The sequence below is a fragment of the Canis aureus genome, chromosome 12, assembly GCF_053574225.1.
Source record: "Canis aureus isolate CA01 chromosome 12, VMU_Caureus_v.1.0, whole genome shotgun sequence".
Lineage (NCBI taxonomy): Eukaryota > Metazoa > Chordata > Mammalia > Carnivora > Canidae > Canis > Canis aureus.
Genome location: NC_135622.1, coordinates 27,224,389 through 27,241,394, shown reverse-complemented (window position 1 = coordinate 27,241,394; position 17,006 = coordinate 27,224,389). Strand labels below are relative to the sequence as shown.

The window sequence follows — 17,006 nt, the reverse complement described above, 5'->3', positions numbered from 1 at the left end:
CAGAAGATACTCCCCCGTGGTTTTTTTTTTCTTTTCTATTTTTGCTTTTTGATTTCTGTTTGCTTCCCACACCCTTTTTTTCTATCTCTTTTTCTACTCTTTTTTTCTTCCTTTTTTTCTTTTTACTTTTTCTCTTTTCTTTCCTTCTTTATCTCCTCTCTTTTTCTCCTTTTCCCAATACAACTTGCTTTTGGCCACTCTGCACTGAGCAAAATGACTAGAAGGAAACCTCACCTCAAAAGAAAGAATCAGAAACAGTCCTCTCTCCCACAGAGTTACAAAATTTGGATTACAATTCAATGTCAGAAAGCCAATTCACAAGCACTATTATAAAGCTACTGGTGGCTCTAGAAAAAAGCATGAAGGAATCAAGAGACTTCATGACTGCAGAATTTAGATCTAATCAGGCAGAAATAAAAAATCAATTGAATGAGATGCAATCCAAACTAGAAGTCCTAACAACTAGGGTTAACGAGGTGGAAGAAAGAGTGAGTGACATAGAAGACAAGTTGATGGCAAAGAGGGAAACTGAGGGAAAAAGAGAAAAACAATTAAAAGACCATGAGGATAGATTCAGGGAAATAAATGACAGCCTGAGGAAGAAAAACCTACGTTTAATTGGGGTTCCAAAGGGCGCCGAAAGGGACAGAGGGACAGAATATGTATTTGAACAAATCATAGCTGAAAACTTTCCTAATCTGGGAAGGGAAAGAGGCATTCAGATCCAGGAAATAGAGAGATCCCCCCTAAAATCAATAAAAACCGTTCAACACCTCGACATCTAATAGTTAAGCTTGCAAATTCCAAAGATAAAGAGAAGATCCTTAAAGCAGCAAGAGACAGGAAACCCCTGACTTTTATGGGGAGGAGTATTAGGGTAACAGCAGACCTCTCCACAGAGACCTGGCAGGCCAGAAAGGGCTGGCAGGATATATTCAGGGTCCTAAATGAGAAAAACATGCAACCAAGAATACTTTATCCAGCAAGGCTCTCATTCGGAATGGAAGGAGAGATAAAGAGCTTCCAAGACAGGCAGGAACTGAAAGAATATGTGACCTCCAAACCAGCTCTGTAAGAAACTTTAAGGGGGACTCTTAAAATTCCCCTTTAAGAAGAAGTCCAATGGAACAATCCACAAAAACAGGGACTGAATAGATATCATGATGACACTAAACTCATATCTTTCAATGGTAACTCTGAACGTGAAAGGGCTTAATGACCCCATCAAAAGGCACAGGGTGTCAGACTGGATAAAAAAGCAGGACCCATCTATTTGCTGTCTATAAGAGACTCATTTTGGACAGAAGGACACCTACAGCCTGAAAATAAAAGGTTGGAGAACCATTTACCATTCGAATGGTCCTCAAAAGAAAGCAGGAGTAGCCATCCTTATATCAGATAAACTAAAATTTACCCTGAAGACTGTAGTGAGAGATGAAGAGGGACACTATCTCATACTTAAAGGATCTATCCAACAAGAGGACTTAACAATCCTGAATATATATGCCCCGAATGTGGGAGCTGCCAAATATATCAATCAATTAATAACCAAAATTAAGACATACTTAGATAATAATACACTTATACTTGGTGACTTCAATCTAGTGCTTTCTACCATCGATAGGTCTTCTAACACAACATCTCCAAAGAAACGAGAGCTTTAAATGATACACTGGACCAGATGGATTTCACAGATATCTACAGAACTTTACATCCAAACTCAACTGAATACACATTCTTCTCAAGTGCATATGGAACTTTCTCCACAATAGACCACATACTGGGTCACAAATCGGGTCTGAACTGATACCAAAAGATTGGGATCGTCCCCTGCATATTCTCAGACCATAATGCCTTGAAATTAGAACTAAATCACAACAAGAAGTTTGGAAGGACCTCAAACACGTGGAGGTTAAGGACCATCCTGCTAAAAGATGAAAGGGTCAACCGGGAAATTAAGGAAGAATTGAATAGATTCATGGAAACTAATGAGAATGAAGATACAATCGTTCAAAATCTTTGGGATGCGGCAAAAGCAGTCCTGAGGGGGAAATACATACCAATACAAGCATCCATCCAAAAACTGGAAAGAACTTAAATACAAAAGCTAACCTTACAACTAAAGGAGCTAGAGAAAAAAACAGCAAATAGATCCGACACCCAGCAGAAGAAGAGAGTTAATAAAGATTCAAGCAGAACTCAACGAAATCGAGACCAGAAGAACTGTGGAACAGATCAACAAAACCAGGAGTTGGTTTTTTGAAAGAATTAAGAAGACAGATAAACCATTAGCCAACCTTATTAAAAAGAAGAGAGAGAAGACTCAAATTAATAAAATCATGAATGAGAAAGGAGAGATCACTACCAACACCAAGGTAATACAAACCAATTTAAGAACATATTATGAACAGCTATACGCCAATAAATTAGGCAATCTAGAAGAAATGGACGCATTCCTGGAAAGCCACAACTACCAAAACTGGAACAGGAAGAAATAGAAAACCTGAACAGGCCAATAACCAGGGAGGAAATTGAAGCAGCCATCAAAAACCTCCCAAGACACAAAAGTCCAGGGCCAGATGGCTTCCCTGGGGAATTCTATCAAACGATTAAAGAAGAAACCATACCCATTCTACTAAAGCTGTTTGGAAAGATAGAAAGAGATAGAGTACTTCCAATTTCTTTCTATGAGGCCAGCATCACCGTAATTCCAAAACCAGACAAAGACCCCACCAAAAAGGAGAATTATAGACCACTATCCCTGATGAACATGGATGCAAAAATTCTCAACAAGATACTAGCCAATAGGATCCAATAGTTCATGAAGAAAATTATTCACCACGACCAAGTAGGATTTATTCCCGGGACACAAGCCTGGTTCAACACCCGTAAAACAATCAATGTGATTCATCATATCAGCAAGAGAAATACCAAGAACCATATGATCCTCTCATTAGATGCAGAGAAAGCATTTGACAAAATACAGCATCCATTCCTGATCAAAACTCTTCAGAGTGTAGGGATAGAGGGAACATTCCTCAACATCTTAAAAGCCATCTACGAAAAGCCCACAGCAAATATCATTCTCAATGGGGAAGCACTGGGAGCCTTTCCCCTAAGATCAGGAACAAGACAGGGATGTCCACTCTCACCACTGCTATTCAGCATAGTACTGGAAGTCCTAGCCTCAGCAATCAGACAACAAAAAGACATTAAAGGCATTCAAATTGGCAAAGAAGAAGTCAAACTCTCTCTCTTCGCCGATGACATGATACTCTACATAGAAAACCCAAAAGCCTCCACCCCAAGATTGCTAGAACTCATACAGCAATTTGGCAGCGTGGCAGGATACAAAATCAATGCCCAGAAGTCAGTGGCATTTCTATACACTAACAATGAGACTGAAGAAAGAGAAATTAAGGAGTCAATCCCATTTACAATTGCACCCAAAAGCATAAGACACCTAGGAATAAACCTAACCAAAGAGGTAAAGGATCTATACCCTAAAAGCTATAGAACACTTGAAAGAAATTGAGGAAGACACTAAGAGATGGAAAAATATTCCATGCTCATGGATTGGCAGAATTAATATTGTGAAAATGTCAATGTTACCCAGGGCAATGTACACGTTTAATGCAATCCCTATCAAAATACCATGGACTTTCTTCAGAGAGTTGGAACAAATTATTTTAAGATTTGTGTGGAATCAGAAAAGACCCCGAATAGCTAGGGGAATTTTGAAAAAGAAAACCAATGCTGGGGGCATCACAATGCCAGATTTCAGGTTGTACTACAAAGCTGTGGTCATCAAGACAGTGTGGTACTGGCACAAAAACAGACACATAGATCAATGGAACAGAATAGAGAATCCAGAAGTGGACCCTCAACTTCATGGTCAACTAATATTCAATAAAGGAGGAAAGACTATCCACTGGAAGAAAGACAGTCTCTTCAATAAATGGTGCTGCGAAAATTGGACATCCACATGCAGAAGAATGAAACTAGACCACTCTCTTTCACCATACACAAACATAAACTCAAAATGGATGAAAGATCTAAATGTGAGACAAGATTCCATCAAAATCCTAGAGGAGAACACAGGCAACACCCTTTTTGAACTCAGCCATAGTAACTTCTTGCAAGATACATCCATGAAGACAAAAGAAACAAAAGCAAAAATGAACTATTGGGACTTCATCAAGATAAGAAGCTTTTGCACAGCAAAGGATACAGTCACCAAAATAAAAGACAACCTACAGAATGGGAGAAGATATTTGCAAATGATGTATCAGATAAAGGGCTAGTTTTCAAGATCTATAAAGAACCTATTAAACTCCACAGCAAAGGAACAAACAATCCAATCATGAAATGGGCAAAAGACAGGAAGAGAAATCTCACAGAGGAAGACATAGACATGGCCAACATGCACATGAGAAAATGCTCTGCATCACTTGCCATCAGGGAAATACAAATCAAAACCCCAATGAGATACCACCTCACATCAGTGAGAATGGGGAAAATTAACAAGGCAGGAAACCACAAATGTTGGAGAGGATGCGGAGAAAAGGGAACCCTCTTACACTGTTGGTGGGAATGTGAACTGGTGCAGCCACTCTGGAAAACTGTGTGGAGGTTCCTCAAAGAGTTAAAAATAGACCTGCCCTATGACCCAGCAATTGCGCTGTTGGGGATTTACCCCAAAGATATAGATGCAATGAATCGCCGGGAGACCTGCATCCCAATGTTTCTAGCAGCAATGTCCACAATAGCCAAACTGTGGAAGGAGCCTTGGTGTCCATTGAAAGATGAATGGATAAAGAATATGTGGTTTATGTATACAACGGAATATTACTCAGCCATTAGAAATGACAAATACCCACCATTTGCTTCAACGTGGATGGAACTGGAGGGGATTATGCTGAGTGAAGTAAGTCAATCGTAGAAGGACAAACATTATATGTTCTCATTCATGTGGGGAATATAAATAATAGTGAAAGGGAATAGAAGGGAAGGGAGAAGAAATGGGTAGGAAATATCAGAAAGGGAGACAGAACATAAAGACTCCTAACTCTGGGAAACGAACTAGGCGTGGTGGAAGCGGGGGGGGGTTTGGAGTGAATGGGTGACGGGCACCGAGGGGGGCACTTGATGGGATGAGCACTGGGTGTTATTCTGTATGTTGGCAAATTGAACACCAATAAAAAATAAATGTATTATTAAGAAAAATAAAATAAAATGTAATTCCAAATAAAGAAAGGAAATGGGGATATTTTTCAGCTCTGCTGGTTTACAGGTTTGTCATTAATAAAAGAAATTCAGGTTGACCTTTGAAACTGTGGATGTGCTAACTACTGTTAGTTGTTTGGTAGCTCTTGCAATCTGTGCCTCAGCTGGAAACAACTGCTCGAATTTCTGGAACACCAGAAAAACCTAGATTTAGGTATTAGTCACAAAGTATCTTGGGTTACAATGGGAGTAACTGTATTTTCTCATGAGGATGCAAAAAAAGAAAAAAACCCACTGCCTTGAATTTTCTAAATTTAACTGTCAGTATTATGATTCCACATCCTGGACTCAGAGAGTTTCCTGAGCTCTAGGCATGAGTGTGTGCATCTCACCTATCTTTGCTGGGTCAGCAGTGCTGGGTGCGTTCATACACCACACACATCACATCTGCTTCCTGAGGCTGATGCCTAGTATTCTTGTCTCAGCACAAGGCGGGGCTTGACTCTCATAATAACCTCCCCTTATCCTTAAAGTTGGGTCAGTTGTAGACAAAGTGTATATATCAAAGCAATACGAGCACCCTTTTCTGTACTACTGGAGTGGCAGTGGGTAGGAAGGAGGATATAAAGCCCCACCATAGAAAATGGAGAATTGGGGGCTCTGATACAGTACTTAAGGTACTTATAGTTGCTGTCCATTGAAAGTCATGTTTTCCCAATGGGGGCAGAAAAGGATCCTAGAAACTACTGAATTCACTCTCCTCATTTCACAAGGGAAAAAGAAATCTCTAAGGTTCACAGAGTGGCTTACCATGGGTCATTTGGTAAAGCAACAGAATTTGGACTGCAAGAGACAGATTCTTCTAAATGATGTTGTTTTCCCATAAAATTAAAGAGAGTCCATGTAGTTTCCCTGTTTTCTCACCGAAGATGACCTACATCCACTTTTGATCATTCCTTTTCTTTCTCTTAACTGGACTTTAGAATCAGAAGTTTATTTCAAGGAAAAAGGGAAGAGGCTCAGAGAGTTCCCTTTGAAACAGAACTCACTCATTTTCTCCCAAGACCTATGTAGCTCAATTAATATTCTTCATTTTAGATATAACACTCATATTCCCTAGTTGATTTTTCTTAAATAGGCAAATACATTTATACCAAAAAGCCCTCACAGTGAACAAGTGGCATGAGACAGCCTTCTTCTTCCCGGGCAGTCCGAAAGGAAAGAAGGCTAAAGATGCCAAGGCCAGGTTTCAGCTATAAAAAATTCCCCAACAATTCTCTCTTCCCCTTAGCTGGATGTCTTGATCTCAGTTCTCACCAAAAACAAGCTCATCTTTTATCAGAAAGAACTTCCATTTGGACTAGTCAGGACACAGGCTTCTGTGTGTCTTTCATGTTGGCCAAAGAACTGTGAGTTTGAGCTGTCTGGCTTGATAAAATCTGTAGATCAAAGTCTACCTAAGGTGTAACAGCAACACGCTCCACAACCTACAAACTGTGACCTTACAGTAAGGGGCTCACATAGTTGTGCCACCAAGATGTTACCAAGGCACACAAATCACACACTGGTTTCCAGTTTTATGGATCGGAATGAACAGCTTCTGGCACAGAGACAAAATTGCAATAAGACCTACCTGCTTTAAGTCCTGGCTTCTTCAGGTGATGGAGGTCAGGATTAGAGACTCCTAGAGTCCTGTTCCCTACCTGGACCTCAGAGAGGTTCTTCCTATACCCCTTACAAATGCTTCTTATTTCTGTGTAGTGTGGAGTGACAAGCTTTGATGGGGTCAGTTTTATTGTCCAGGGAACAACAGTTTGGAAACAAGTAGGAAATAAAGATTCTTGTTAAGAATTAGGAATACTCTTCTTCAGTGTGCAGGTAGTATAGGAAAATTTCAAAGCATTTTCTGTTAAGAAGAATTTTAAATATTTTGCTTTTTCTAGATATTTTAGGGCAAGAAATTAGGATTTAAGCAACCCAAATGAAGAGGGGACTTACAAAGTCTTCATGTGATTTTTCATAGCAAAGAGTAATCTTGTTACAAATTCAAGCATTCTGAAGAACACTTTGGTTTTTTTAAATAATAAATTAATTTTTTATTGGTGTTCAATTTACCAACATACAGAATAACACCCAGTGCTCATCCTGTCAAGTGCCCCCCTCAGTGCCCGTCACCCATTCACCCCCACCCCCCGCCCTCCTCCCCTTCCACCACCCCTATGAAGAACACTTTGTAAAAAACATTTTTAAAACTGGTACAGAGTAAAAGAAACATGACAGAAGAAGAATTTCTCAGCCATATTCTACAAATTTTGTGGAATTCCACATTTTGTGTGGAATATGGCTGAGAAATTCACATGCAATAACATGTAATGTGATTCCTTTTATTTTAGTATACTTTAAACTGTGTTGCATAATGTGATTCTTAATTTAACATCTGTAATGATTAGTTTTGACGCTCATCTTAAGATTTATATTATCTTGTATTCTCCTTTTTGTTTTTGTCCTAATTTTTTTCATTTTAAGGGACTTATCTTTCTGAATCATTCACTAGCATGATTCATTAGAAGGGCTGGCACTTTCAAGGGGAAGATTCAAAACTGCATTGGCTAGCTTATAAGATGGATCAAGGAAGAAAATACATGAAAAAAAGTAAATAAAATGACAACTATTAAAACATGGGACATGGGCTATTGTACACATGCTTCTATCACAATTTTTCATCACTAACCAAGTCCCTCCACAGAGTTCCAGATTCACTTTCAGTTCCATTTTTACACAAAAGCTCTTCCATTCTTACTACAAGATCTTACTCTTGGAAGATTTCCTAGAAGATACAGAGACTGAGCTTTTCTGCATAATCATACCTGGAATTGTAAGTATTCAGTTATTTTTCAATTCAGTATGACTTTGGCTTTAATTTACTTGAGATCTAACAGAACTACAGACTCTATTCTCAGGTTTTCTAGGATTTTGTTTGCAGGGCAGTGACAATTTGTTGTGAAGTTATTTGAAGTTGACACAATTCTCACAAAGGATCAATATGACATATTACGGGAAGACACGTGAACAATCATATGTCCCTATTTTATGTCCCTATTTTAATGAAAGATGATTGGTAAACGGATGCCCCTAGCAGCTCTGACCCTGCACCCCGTTCCATAGTGACTGTCTTCCACTGAAGACCCAAGAAAATGTCAGCCATAGGTACAGGTGATGCCTAGACATTAAAACAGTTACCCCAGTTTTTGCCATTCTTACTTACAAAATCTCTTCTAAATGCAGGCTCATGGCTGTTGATGCCAAACATAAAAGCCAAGGGAGAAACATAGCTTCTCACACAGAGCTAAGAAGAAACCAGAACCCCAGACAGAAACTGGTTATACATGATGAGGAAGCCTCTGTATGGAAAAGGGTTTCCTGAGCATGAAGACGAAAAAGATAATGTAAAATAAAATGCTATAAAATGAAACATTGTTCATTCTGTCCCATCCTCTTAAGCAGTGCTTCCATTAAGAAATCTTTTTGATGCTATGGGATGAGTGAGTGTGTGTCTGTGTATGTGTGTGCGTGTAGACAAATCACCTATACACCACATGGGGGAGTGTGTGTTTCTATCTATCTTTCTATCTATACTTGGGGAGAAGGAGAGAGAAGTATGACAGGATACACACCAGACTGTAAAAAATGGTTACCACAAATATACTCACTGCAAGAAGCATAAAATTTTGTCTTCGTCCTATTCTCTTCAACAGGACTATTAGTTCTCTACCTATAAGAGAGAGATTCTTTTCTACTTGAAAAGGACTTTTTATTTTCATCTTCTCATAGAGTAAAATTAACAACATCCCAGGGCGAGTTTAATTCATTATTAAATTATTATTCAGTTGTCTAAAACTAATAACTTGGAAACAGCAGATCCCATCGACCCTAAAACTATTTCTATTTCATCCTGTGATTTGGGGATCCTGTGCCACTCAGCTGGAGTGGAAGTGGGAGCTATTTCCCCCGGGACCTTAGCAGACAGGAATCCACCAGGAGGGCCTTTCACCTGCCAGAAATTGACACTGGCCACTACACCTTCACGTCTCTGCTGGTTTCACAGAAGGGCAGGACTCTGAGCACTGTCTTCCCACAGATCCTGACTTTCTCAGTTTGATCCTCCTTCCTACTCAGGCAGTAAAGAATTTGTCTCTGTTAGCTTTCCTCCCAGCACAGAAGACCTTTTAAGCTACTACACTGGCAGGAGAGGGACCTGCACCTGCCTGTGCCTCTTTCCACTCTGCCACACCCACCAGGGGATTTGCATATTGTCCCCTGGGGAGGACCTTCCCTTGAAAGTCTGAGATAAAGGTCAGCTCTAGGCTTGTCTTTACTTACTAGGGCTCCTCAGCTCAGCTTCTCAAGATGAGGTTCCCTTCTCAGCTCCTGGGGCTGCTGATGCTCTGGATCTCAGGTAAGGACAGGGTGGGGATGAGGAAAGACATGGGGGCATGGATGGTGAGCTCCCCTGGTGCTGTTTCTCTCCCTGTGTATTCTGTGCATGGGGGAGATTCCCCTCCAATGAGGGGAATTTAATTTTTAGACCTATAAAAATTAAGAAGAAACTGAAAAGAATAATAAACTGTGCTTTTTGAGATTTTGAAAAAGAAAGAGTCTATTTAGCCCTTTGCAATTTTGGAGTTATCCATAGAAACTAGATATATTTGGAGTATGAATCATAAATCAAAATGATTTAGCCTAAAATATATAAAACACAAAATCATAAAATAGCTCATAATGTTTGACCTTTGTCCTTGTCTCTCCTTACCTAGGATCCAGCGGAGATATCGTCATGACACAGACTCCACTGTCCCTGTCTGTCAGCCCTGGAGAGACGGCCTCCATCTCCTGCAGGGCCAATCAGAGCCTCCTGCACAGTAATGGGAACACCTATTTGGATTGGTACATGCAGAAGCCAGGCCAGTCTCCACAGGGCCTGATCTATAGGGTGTCCAACCACTTCACTGGCGTGTCAGACAGGTTCAGTGGCAGCGGGTCAGGGACAGATTTCACCCTGAAGATCAGCAGAGTGGAGGCTGACGATGCTGGAGTTTATTACTGCGGGCAAGGTACACACTCTCCTCCCACAGTGGTTCAGCCCTGAACACAAACCTCTCTGGCCTGTCACCAGTCTGTAAATGTGTTCCTTGAGTGGGGAGCAGGCGCCGCAGAGTGTCTGAGTTGGCGTCAGTGGCAGATGTTGGAGAACCCAGGGCAGTAATGTGCAGCTGAGAGCTCTGGACCATGTTACAGCCCCATCAGCTGCAGCAGCCTTCGCGGGGCAGAAGCAGCTCAAGAACTGAGGTGATTGATGCAAGTGCTCTCTGAGCAACAGGCTGGAGGGAGAGCTCACTTGTATCTCATCCCGACCTTCCCTGCCTTGTGTGCTTCGGTCAACTACATTTAGTCAGCCCGAGAATCAGAATATTGAGGCATATTTGTAACATTGGCAGTTGAATACATTTTGGAGCAAAGAAATGTGGCTATATTTCCAAAAGGATAATACTTGGGTATCATTCAGAATTTATTAGTGCTTATTTTCACACTCTCTTAACTTCTCCTTTTCCAGTTACAATAATTACTCCATTATCATGTTCTCTAGATAGCATTCCACACTTGCTATTCCCTCAGGAAATATGACTGAGAATGATGAATAAAATACGTTATTTTTATAGAACATGGTGTTACCTGAAAAGGAATCAGAATTGCATGCTTTCTTGAAAATGGATAGAAATGATATGCTTTGAGTAGATCTCAATTAAAAGAGTGCTTAATGGTCCGTCGCTGCATAACGTGGGGTGGAGGTGGGGGTGGGGTGCGTGTGAGGTCATCGCGTGGGCGGGCGGTTTGACTAGGATGAAGATGGAACCGAAGTCCCCAACGCAGGCAGTGGACGCCGGCCTGCCAAGACTGGAAGATGGCAGTGAATGTCTACTCAACGTCAGTCACCAGTGAAAACAGAAGTCGACATGACATGCTGGCCTGGATCAATGAGTCCCTGCGGCTGAATCTGACAAAGCTCGAACAGCTGTGCTCAGGTGCGGCCTACTGTCAGTTTATGGACATCCTGTTCCCTGGCTGCATTGCCTTGAAGAAAGTGAAATTTCGGGCTAAGCTAGAGCATGAATACATCCAGAACTTCAAAATACTACAAGCAGGCTTTAAGAGAATGGGTGTTGACAAAATCATTCCTGTGGACAAATTAGTAAAAGGGAAGTTTCAAGACAATTTTGAATTTGTTCAGTGGTTCAGGAAGTTTTTTGATGCCAACTATGATGGGACAGACTATGACCCAGTAGCTGCCAGACAAGGCCAAGAAACTGCAGTGGCTCCCTCCCTCGTTACTCCAGCTCTGAACAAACTGAAGAAACCCCTCAGCCCTAGCCGGTCGGCTCCCCAGAGGCCCACTGGGACACACAGAACTACCACAACCCTTAAGGCTGGCCAGTGTGGGGTGCAAAAGAATCCTTTGTGGGCATGGGCAAGGGGGATGGCCAAGCGGCTGTGTTGATTCAGCAGGTCAACGTTTTGAAACTCACCATCAAAGACTTGGAAAAAGAAAGAGATTTCTACTTCGGAAAGCTAAGGAACATTGACTTGATCTGCCAGGAGAATGAGGGAGAAAACAATCTTGTACTGCAGAGGATCGTGGATATTCTCTATGCCACACACCAAGGCTTTGTGATACCTGCTGAAGGGGGTCCGCAGGAGGAACAGGAGGAGTATTAACAGCCTGGACCAGCAGAGCAACATCTGAATGCTTCTCTCCAAATCATGTTCTTAACTGTAAAATACCCTCTTTTATTATCCTTAGAATACTCACTGGTTTCTTTTCCTCAGCAAATAGTACCTCTTCTTAAAGGGCGCTTTACAGAAGTGTCACCCCTTTCCCCATGAGTTTGAGTTAGGAGCTTTTACCCTGTAGCAGAGCAGTATTATCATCTAGTTGGGTCACCTGGGGAACACGGGACTCACTATGTGGATGCTGGTAACACTGCTGGAGAAGGTGCTTATATGTCACACACTGAGGTGGAGTCCCCAGTAGAGAAATGTGAAGACTGAATGTTAAGCTGGTATGAAATCTCAGCAGAGAACGTTTAAATAAATAAGTGCCTTAAGAGAATTTAAAATATCTCTTCCATATCTCAAAATATAAACTGTAACATGACCGGAGATTTTAGGTGTTTGACATGGTGTCTGGGAAGGAAGGGCTAGGCCTCTGGAGCTTTGGAATCTGCTGTGCACTGGCCTGCAGGGCTGCTTGAATCCTCAGAGCCCTAGACCTTGACCCAAAAGGGAAGTTTAAAAAGTAGCTCCGAAAAGCCATTTAGTGTCCTTGACCAATCATATCCCTGCTTTAAGAAGCAAGAGGGGTTGTTGTCTGGATGAATAGAGGGCATGTTTCAGCCCAGAGATGTTTGAGTTGAAGTGCTTGAATTTCATTGAACAATTCTCTGATGATTTTTCCAATTATCCCTGAAATTTCTATGTATTGTGCTTTTTGAGAAATGAGGTGGGTCCAGTTTTTAACAGCTACTTTGGGAAACTTGCTGACATCTCTGGGATTTGAGTGGGGGTCATGTCCCATTTTACTGTCTTTTAAGTTTACACTGAACATGTTTTTCTTCTTTGCTCCTCTTGTCCACTGAGGACTCCTCTTTGGCTCCTTAAAGTTTGCTGCCTAGAGTGTAAGTTCAGCAGGCAGGTGCTCATGCTGCAAGTTCTTTCTGAACCTCTGGCAAACAGAGTGACCAGTGAAGGCCATCGCTACCATGGAATCTGCAAGATTGGGTGTTGTTGGTACTGCTGTCCCATCACCCTCCACCTTTATCTGAATACTTTGCCAGTGCACTAATCTCTTTGGAGATAAAATTTGTTAGCGTGTTACTAAATGTTAATTTTCTTTTCCAGAAGGTACATACAGTACTGTGTCTGAATTATTAATTTTTAAAATAGTTCATTCCTTTACTCTTCCTCAATTGCTTTGCCCCTAGACTATTCAGTTCCTTTGTTTAGCAGAATTCTGCAAAATGTGTGTCACCCACTACTGAGATTGTTCAACCCCTGATATATTTGTACTGATTTGTTCCTGGTGGTAGCTTGTCCTAAAATGTGTGTAGAAAGCAGATATTTTATGATAATATTGTTGTGTTGGGTGTGCTCTGTGTGGAATTCAGAGGAGAACTCAGCTTCAGTGATTAACAATGCCAAAAAATGCAGGTAACTAGCCATTGTTCAAGTAACAGTGGTGCTATTTGTCTCTTGTGGCCTTTTAGACTTTTGTTGCCCTAAAATTTCATTTTATTGGGAACCCATTTTCCACATGGTCTTTCTTGAGAGGGTTTGGTTTTTTTTCCCTACTTGACACAGTTTCTAAATAAAATTCTGTATTTCAAAAGAAATAAAATAAAATAAAATAGTGCTCAAAAATTATCTCTGACCCAATTTGGGGTCATGTCAATTACATGGTGTGATAGAAATAAAAGAATGATTCAGTCTACAGAACAACATGATCCTGTTCCAGGGTGAGTAATAAAGTTCATTTATTTCCTAAAATTGCTTATCCCAAAATATTAGAACCATGGTATATGTAATCAGAATTCAGATAATTCCATATACTACCTTCATCCACATATGCACAGCCCCCCATCATCATCAACATCCTTTCCTGAGTAATATGTTTGTTACAACCAATAAACCTACACTGATGCATCATTATCATCCCAAATGTCCAGTTTACAGTATAGTTCACTCTAGGTGTTGATAATTCTATGGGTTTGGACAAATGTACAATGTCCAAAAACTCTTCTGTGTTTTGCCTATTCCCCTCTAACCCCTGACAACCACTGAACTTTTTGCTGTCTCCATGGAAGGTAGATTATGCCTTTTTGAGCTGAATAATATCTCATTGTCTGGATGCATCATGGTTTATTTATCCATTTGCCTTGGGACCGACATCTTGGTTACATACAAGTTTTACAAATTATGAGTAAATCTACTATGTACATTGGTGTGCAAGTTTTTTCTATGGACATAACTTCCTTGGGTAAATACCAAAAAGTCTGATCGCTGAATTGTGTGATAAGAGTACATTTAGTTCTGTAAGAAAATGCCAAATTGTTTTTTCAAAATGGCTGCTCCTTTTTTGCACTTCCACCTGCAGGGAATACTACTTTGTGTTCCTCAACATCCTCATCAGCATTTGGAGCTGTCTGTGTTCTGGATTTTGGCCACTACAATAGGTGTGTAGTAGCATCTCTGATTAAAATTTCTTTAATGACACATAATGTTGAACATCTTTCATATGCCTGTTTGATATCCATCTTCTATTTTCTGATGAGGTATCTGTTCAGCTCTTTGCCCATTTTTTAATTGGATTGTTTCTTATTGTTGAGTTTTAAGTGTTCTTTGTAAACGTTAAATAATAGTCCTTGGTCAGATGTGGCTTTTTTCATAGAACATTTTTTTGTTTTATTTAAATTCAATTTGCCAACATATAGTATAACACCCAGTGCTCATGTGCCCCCCTTAATGCCTGTCACCCAGTTACCCCCTCCCTGCACCCACCTCCCCTTCTCAGATGTGTTTTTGCAAATATTTTCTCTCAGTCTGAGACTAATCTCCTTATACCCTGGAGAATATCTGTCACAGAATAATTTGTTTTTTTGCAACCAGATTTCCTTATTTCATACATTAATATAGGATATATTATTAAATCACTAATTAAAAAATTTTATGTTTGTATTTATAGCTTCCACCTATTCCTTTTTTTATTTTTTGCTTTTAAAAACATTTTCGTGAGAAAACATCAAAGATTTTGTCTGACTCCACAGAGATTCCATGCACAGAGATTTAAGAACCTTTAATAGAAACAGGACCTGGGAGACCTGTCCCTTGCCCCACTGAAATTTACGATCTGCAATACAAATTTTTTCTGCTTGTCTGACACAGGGAGATCCCACCTGTACCTTTCTATGGAGCAGAGCTGGAGTCATGGAGGAGTTCTGCTGTCAGTTTACATGGTGAGATCTTACTCCATACATAACACTAAGTTCTAGAGAGAAGGCACTTCCAAAATGGCTGGGATACATGGAAAATTTAGGGCTGGTGGCTGGACCACCTTACAGGAGAAGTGACTTCTGTAAACCCTATTGTGTCATGAATTGCTGCCTCTTCTCCTTGGCTCTTCTTAGTAAATATATCACTTCATTGAAATGTCATTTCCTTTTTGATTATTTATTTTGTATGTGTTTGATCAACTAAGTCTTTTATTTGTCAAAGTATTGTAGAGTTCCTTTTCATTCCTTCCAACCTATCTGGGTACATTGTATCATTACCTTCCCCCAGAATCACCCCAGAATTGAGCCTGATTATGCTCATAGGTTGTGATTTATGAATCCTTGAGAACTTATTATTGGGATAAGAGTGGAAGAGACAGTGTGGGCTGTGGACAATCTAAGATGTTCAAGTTTGTCTCCACGTTCTTTTCTGGAATCCTCTTAATGATCAATCAACTAGACTGCCTAATAAAGAGCAAACTCTTTCCCCCAATCGCCTGCTCTCTCCCTTCCACTTCTGCTTGTTTCCTCTCCATCTAGTGTTGGAGGAGAGAGCAAAGCTCAGGCATTGTTGCAGCCTGGTCCTGACAGAAAAGTACTAGAGCTTCTGGTGGCAGTGTACCAGCACTTTTGTCCTGGCCTGTCTGCTCCTTTGAATCTTTTATTTTCTCTTCTCTCTGAAGACCCATCCTGCTCTCCTCTGCCCAGATGATGTTCCACTGGTACTGTTATATTTTCATCAGCCAAATCTATGGGTACATCTGAGTTGCTCTTCAGGCTTCTGATAAGTTATCATTTATCTTGATGGGAAGAAAATTTTGTCTCATTCCTAAGTTTCAAGGAAACGCTGAAAGTAAAAACTTTTGTTGCTTAATTCTATTGAGTCAAACAGTCAAACTTGGATGAATTGTTGTAGTCATTTCACTGCAGGTGTGTATGTGTACATGGGTGTGCACACACTAGATAAAGATTAACTACTTCATAAATAATTGTAAGGAACTGTGTCATTCCTATATAGGAAAAATGAAATCAACTTTCTACAATGCCCACAAAAGTCATTTATCAAATAAGTAACACTTTTTTTAAAGACATATTTATTTTGGAGAGTGGGGGAGGAAGAGGCAGAGGGAAAGGAAGAGAGAGTAACATGTAGACCCCATTCTCTGGGTAGGACCCCATGCAGGGCTTCATCTCAAAACCCTGAGATCACCACCCAAGCCAAAACCAGTTAGAAATTAAACAAATGTATCACTCAGGCACTCCTCTACAAAAACTATAAACTTACAAAGTATGTAGTAGAATATATTGAGATAGGAGTACAAGGTAGGAACATCGTACCCAGGAAAGCATGTCTTGTGCTCATTCTCTTTTCTTCTGGCATGGAAAGGGTCCTAAGAGCAGTTATGTCAAATCAACCCTCCCAAATTACAATTATTAGGGCACTGCAAAATGAAAAAACAATCTTGAGACCAACACACATATTTAATAAGAATCACCATGGGATAACCACTGGGGAATAAGGAAGTTGCAATGAATAACTTGGACGTTCCTTTTGGAAAGAGAAATATAATAGGAAAACATCAAGCATGTTGACTCTAATCTTCAAATAAAACATAGAAAACAGCATTTGTAATAAAAATCACCATCTTAAGAAAATCAGAGCATTGCCTCCAAAACCTG

The 17,006-nt window shown here is 40.3% G+C and overlaps 1 pseudogene; it reads left to right on the top strand.

The window, feature by feature from the left end:
* Positions 1 to 11,097: 11,097 nt before the first annotated feature.
* LOC144280815 (microtubule-associated protein RP/EB family member 1 pseudogene) lies at positions 11,098 to 13,699 on the top strand (annotated as a pseudogene).
* Positions 13,700 to 17,006: the final 3,307 nt, after the last annotated feature.